This window comes from Empidonax traillii, unplaced genomic scaffold (genome assembly GCF_003031625.1).
Source record: "Empidonax traillii isolate 1590-97213 ecotype Southwest subspecies unplaced genomic scaffold, ASM303162v1 scaffold898:size721216, whole genome shotgun sequence".
Lineage (NCBI taxonomy): Eukaryota > Metazoa > Chordata > Aves > Passeriformes > Tyrannidae > Empidonax > Empidonax traillii.
Window position 1 is genome coordinate 677,674 of NW_020956091.1, and position 6,743 is coordinate 684,416.

The following is a 6,743-nucleotide window of genomic DNA, read 5'->3' on the forward strand; positions in this document are numbered from 1 at the left end:
CAGTTTTGATGGAGTAAGAACACGTGTAAGAACAAAGCCAAAGAAAGCCTGAAATGATGTATTAGGTTATAGTCTCCTTATCTGCAGAGGAAGGATTTTCCAAATCCCTCACAGAGTACTGTTTTATGAGATCTGCTGGACTTGGGGACAGCAGTGGACTTTAGGGACCCAGTAACAGCGTTATTGGATTTGTAGCACTCTTGTGTCTGCAAATTACTGAACACAAAGCCAGTGAAGCCAGGCCATGGAGAGCTGGAGTGCTGGAGCCTCTGCTGTGCACAGGGTGGCTGGCTGGCATGGGACACTGGGGAGATATGGATAAAAGAGTCCAAAAAGCATGACAAACTTCCTCCCCAGTCCCCCTGCTGTGGGCAGAAGGGTGGGCAGGGTTGTGACTAAGCCAGTTAAAATGCATTTGCTTGAGGTGTAAATGCGTGAAGGAGGGTCTTGTGCAGCCTCAGCTGGGAGATTCATCTTCCCTCTGAGATCAAATAACTTCCCAAAATCCCACTCACTTCCAGACTGAGAACTTTCTTGTGTTCATGGCCATATCAAGTATGATGCACACTTTACATTTGGCAGCTTCCATTTCCCTCTGCTTTCCCTTCTTGTGACCACAGCAACAATCCATCCTGGCATCATGATCTCTCAGATACCACTAAAGGTTTTACTTCACTGTTTCCACTTGGTCTGATTTTGGCTGAACACCATATTTCAGTTGACTGCATTTATTGAGTAGTCTGGTAACTACTTTGCAAGGGTTTATTTTCCTTCCAAAGAGAAAAGCTGTTCCCATTTGATCATGACACTCAAGCTGGTGAAAATTGCTGGATTCACTACTGTTTGTAGCAGCTGAAGCTGTGACTCAGTACTTGCACTTTTAAATGCTATTGAGAAATGCAGTTTATTTATAGTATGACACAGAATGTCCATAAAGGATAATTGTCAAAATGTAGTGGTTTTTTATCCTTCAGCTATATTACTGATAAGACATGTGTGGAAAATATTATCATTTTAAATCATATTTTGCACAGAGAGTTATCTGATTGCCACCAAAAGGCTTTGCAGCAGTTTTTAATTTAGCCTTATGTATTTTTAACATGACAGCTGGAGCACAGCATGCATATGGCATATTAATGGAGAAGGCTACTAGCAGTTCTGTCTATCTGTTCCTGCAAAGAAAAGAAACAAGAAATAAGCAAAGATGTTTAAATTGCTGCTGGATAAAAGCAACAGACACTGCCTGGCAAACTGGAGCAGTATGCAGAGATTACTTCATTATTCAGGCTCTGATTTGTTTTTCAGAGGCCAGCTAGCCTTTTTGTTTGTTTTCAATTAAACTACTGCAGTGTTCATTGAGAGGTCTGTCATTTATCTATCAAACAGAAAGTTGTGCCTTGAAACACAACCTCACTGTAAACTCCACTTGCAGTTGCTCCTCTCTTGGCAGACAAGAAGTCCCCTTGACTTGAAATGTCCTGCATTTGATTGTAACATTTTGGTGCTTGTTTGTTTCTGCAAAACTGGGTCTTATTTGGCCTATTTGAAGGCAATGTTCAAAAGCAAACATGCACTAAGTGATTAAGAACATGAAAATAAATGTTTCCTTTGGTTATTCTTTCATACTGGAAAAAAAAGAATAAGAGAAACAATGTAGAGAGATCACTATTTTTAGAGAAAATAAGCTCAGAAGCTTTAAAATAATATGTATATTCAGTTCTCCCACTCTCTCATTATACTCTCAGTGGGATTTTTCTGGTAGGTTTATTTTTTCAAATTGAATGTTAAAATATATAGGGTTTATAGATGATCTGGTACATGGTATATTTTTTTTCTGCAGCTATTCAGATTAATAGATTGGATTCAAAGTGAGCTCTTAAAACTCAATTCCATTAAAGATTATTGAACTTCAAAGAAGTGTTAAAGACAACACTACAACCAGCCTAAAACTATGCAAAAAATATTATTATTTCTCATTGTTCTTCTCTTCTTAAAGGAAAAAAAGGAATCGTAATGTAAAAAGCAAACAAAAAGCTTAAGAAGTCTTGGTCAAATATAATTTCAATTTGGGGAATACAGGGTATAGTTTAATGAATATACTTCAATTATGGTCTAATTTTAACAGTAATTTTCCTCTTAATTTTCGTTGTTTCAAATAAGGAAAAGTGTGATTTGCAGAAGCCTTTTGTTAGAAATTTTAATTGTTATGCCTCTGAGAATCACTGATACTTCCTTTTCTTGTGTTTTCCTCGTAAATTCCCTCATTTACTACCATCCTGCAGTTACACATTCAGCACTTGTTTGGCCTGTCTTAGTCTGCTCTTGGACAACTGAGTCTTTTGAACTCCATGCACGGGACCAGCACTACGTTCCTGGTTTTGGTGCCAGCAAACTGGCCAGCTTTCAAAAAGTTTCTGCTTTCTTATTAGGAATAACGAACCTGAACTGTATTTGTAAAGTGCCTTTGAAATTCACATGTGAAAAAAAAATGTTATATGGCAATAGATGTGATTTATTTTGACTTGTGATAGAGCCCCTTTGCAGGACTACGGTAAATCAGGGAAAGTCAGGTTAAATAGACCTGTAGCGTGACATCCTCTTCTGTGAAGCAAGACACCCTCCTGAAATGTAAATATATTAAATGTCACTGTCATTAAATACACATCGTGGAACTATTAAGGAGGATTAAAGAACAGCAGTAGTTTTCATCTTACTCTGAAGAGCTGCTAATGGTCAATGTGACCCAGCCTCAAATTTTTATTGAAGGAGGTAAGTAAAGAGAAAATTTTCTCTTTATAGGCTCAAGTTGCCTACCTTAAAGTTAATGACCTCTGAATCAACACTTGATGGTTAGCACATAAGAAATTCAGGCTGAAGTGGAATGCTTTAAACACCTATTGACATTCTGAAGGCGTTTTCTTTCCGACCTTTCATGACAGAATGAGTTCAGCCAGCAAACAGGAGAATGTCAGAATCTGCTGCAGAAACCGACTGCAATTATGGGACTAGAAAAGGAAACAAACCCCTCAGGCAATATTTTGAGATTGCAGAATGGTGGGACAGATTCTGAACACGATCCTTAGGAGGAAGGTGACACACAGGTGGCCTTTGAAGAGGCTGTGCCTGCCTGAGCTGGGAGTGGTTTGGTTTGTGATGGTGGCAGAGTCTCTCGCTGAAGTGGTTTCCCACTGTGATGGCAGGTGTTGCCTGTAAAGTATTCCTGGAATACAGAGATCCCCAAAAATAATATTTCCTGAAACTGGATTACTGTTAGGCTTCCTTGAGGAGGTGTTAAATAGGGTTCATAAAATGATGGTAATTCCCAGTCTGATTTCTTTGTTGACTCTGTGTCAAGATTTTGAACTTGATCATCAGCTGGTGCCAGTTGTTTGTTAATGTAAACCCGTTCAAGCTCAATCACCTTGCAATATATTTTAAATAGATATTGCCTTATCTCCCAACCTACTTGTGCTCCAAGTAATTAAAAGACTTTCTTCAAAAAAATGCAAAGAGGATTTGCTGAAAAGAATTGCACAGATACCCAGATTCTCTATTTGCTGTATCTTCTCCGTGTTGGGCCATCTGTAAGTCCTGGGGAAACTCAACAAATTTGAATCAGACCTTTTGTTGTCCTGTTCTGAGAGGGTGATGCAGCCACTTTGCTTGTCAATTGTTCTTGGGAAATGAGAAAATCGAGTGAATGTTCATTTCTAACTTCAGTGCCCCTTTTATTTGATTTTGTGTTCTGATTAAAAAAAAGGCTTATAAGAACTTTAAGAAAGTTATCAGATGAGTTGCATTCTTCAGAATTTTTTATGTGCTTTTGGTCTTGGTGGTGGTTTAGCAGTGTAATAGAAGGAGATGGAGTTCTGCCAGAAATTATGTAGGAATTCTTGTGTTGAGCATTGGGAAATGCATTTTCCTTCATTTAACTAATACTTGTGCAGTGGATTTGAGTCTGCCTACCTGGTAATTAGAAGTTAAATTGTTTCTCTGCCAATAAAGTCTTGGTGTTGTAGGACAGCTGGGGTTACTCCTGGCTGGGAGCTGCCCTGAAGGACCATTCCCTCATGTTTGCAGCTGCAGTGCCACAAAAGTTCAGTTGAGCAGAATTTTTCACTGTAAAAACTTGGACATGCAGAAAGGGATCTTGCAAGAGCAAGGTTCACATTTACAAAATGATCCCTCATCTCCTTAACTTGACTCAGGGATGCTTTGCACATTGTGCCTCAAGGATGTGAAAGGCAGGCCACGGCACAGCATCTTCAGTTTCCAGAGGAACTGTCAACTTGAGCAGCCATTCCTCTGTCGTGACCTCAAACTTATTCACACAGGCAGCAGACACATGCAGGCTTTTACAGTCTTTTGAATTTTTTAAAAATTATTGGTTTAATATAATCAGCTAAAACAGATCCCCGGCGCTACCCTAGTGATATGAATAATATCTGAAATCCAGAGGTAGGATATGTTCAGAATAGCTGAAACATTTTAAGTTTCCAATTGGTTTTGAATGATGTGGTATTTTTAGAACTAATCCCTGAGAAAGTTAGGCTTCTGGATTTTTTTCCCCATTTTTTTTTCCCCCTTAATAATTTCTGTTTCAGAATAATAAGAGGTCTCTCCAGGCAAGGTACTTCTGGAGGATTATTTTGCTGATCAGGTGGTTCTGTGTACTTGACCTCCAGTCCCATGTGACACATACCTGAAGAATAGACTTAATCCTCTAAAAATGCGCCATTTGTTGATCTAATGCTTTGAATATCATCTGCCTCCCTGCTTTTCACTGCATAAGGAGTAAATTTAACTGTGCATTATTTTGCAGAATGCCAATATAGCCACTATGCCTACTGCAGCTATTGTTTGCTTCAGCACAATGGTGAGATTAGTCATTCTATATGGCAAGCAGAATGAAGGTAGCATAAGGCAAGGAAGAAAGTTCTTGAGGTCAGAGGCAGAATCTCCCCCTCTGCTGCTTTGTGGTGCCAGAGGAACCACCAGCACCTGAAGGCAGCTCCCATCCCTGCCCCGCTGACTTTGTGCAGATCAATCTGCCTCCTGGGCGAGAACTTTTGAGTGCAGGTTCAGCCACAAAGGGAAATCACGGAGTAATGTTTGGGTTAGAAGGCAAATGGCAGTGGAGTTTTCTAACTGGGAAGTTTGCATAGCAGATTTTTATTCACAAGGTCATTTCGTCTGCCTCCGTGTGACTCAAGCGCTGTATCAAGCCAGCTCAGGGGAGAGTAGATGTCAGAGTTAAAGCTGAATTTCAGAGCCTGGAACACTCAGGCAGTGTATAATATTTGCTGAGGGACTCTGGTGCTTTGATTATACGTCACAGGAGGGTTATGCATGCTGGCAGCCTTGAGGGTTGTGCCACACATCTTCCCCAAACGGGATCTGTGTGCAAGGATTCCGTAAAGGGAAGGATGGCTCCCCAGCTGCCTGTGGACATTAGGCGATAGTTTTAAAGCATTCCTCCCCATCCAGAGAGCAGCAGTGCAGAACCAAGAATCAAATCCTCCAGCACAGAAGAATTTCTCTCTTTGGAGGGAAGAAAGCACAACACTGTGAAACCAAGTGAGCGGCATGAGCAGCTGAACATCCCCTGCCACTGCTTAATATCAAAGTGTGCAAGGGTTTTTCCCCTCTGTGTTTCTCCTGAGAAGAGTGTCTGATGTAGAAAAAGAATATTTTTTTTTTTAAGAAATCAAATACCAAATTGCTGCAGTGAAGAGCTGACTTGCACCACTTCTTAATGACTAGAACAAGAACCAAGGAAATTTTAGGGATATTCATGCCTGTATTGTTGTCATTGATATGTTGGTGTTATAATCAACAGGCTTGCTATTAGCCTCCCATTAGCCTCTATAAGACTAAAACAATTGCACTGAAGTGTGACATATGCCAAATGATAGTGAGATAGCAAAATGTAGTGTGTTTTTAAGTTTGAATGGGTAGAAGGTTTGCTCGTGTACTGAGCAGCTTCAATGCACCACTTAGAAGCAAAGTGAAAAAAGGTTTTTGTGTCAAATTGTCTTTGGGATGAGAGGTTTAGAAGAACAACTGCCTTTGAAGCCAGCTAAAAGGAGTTAAAATCCAACTGCTGCTGAAGGTTTGTCTCACTGTGGTCTGGGGTTCTTTAGCTGGTGGCAGCCTTTTCTCACCTTAGCCCACTAGTTAAACATCTTGCTCACGGGCAAACAGCTGCATAGTAATTAAGAGTGGAAGTAAAGTCTGTGAAGGATTATAAAAGGGAGGTTCAAACTGAAATTCTAACTTTATAAAAGATTGTCTGCACATCCAGAACTCCACAGATAGCTGAGTTTAGATTCCTGCCCTTGGGTGAAGAGGAATCCTGCAAGATGATGAGTTTGCTGCTAGTAGCTCTAAATCTTCCCAGGTTTTATCTTATTTTTCAGTTTGTTTACAACTGAAAAATATCCAATGTGTGATTTAAAAAAAAAAATCTGAAATAAAAATAGCAGAGAGGTGCAGTGTGGCAACATTGTTACACCTATTACTACTACTTTATTAATGCATTTTTATGGACAAAGATTAAATATTTATAAGGTTTACTCTGACTTGGTGTGCTGATATTAATCATATTGTCATGTGATAAGGCTGGAGCAGAAAACACACATATCTATATACATGCCATTCTCTAAAATTCTAATTTACTCCACTCAGTAGCTTAGTAAATACAATACACTGCATATGAAAAACTGAAGTAGGAAAATATGATG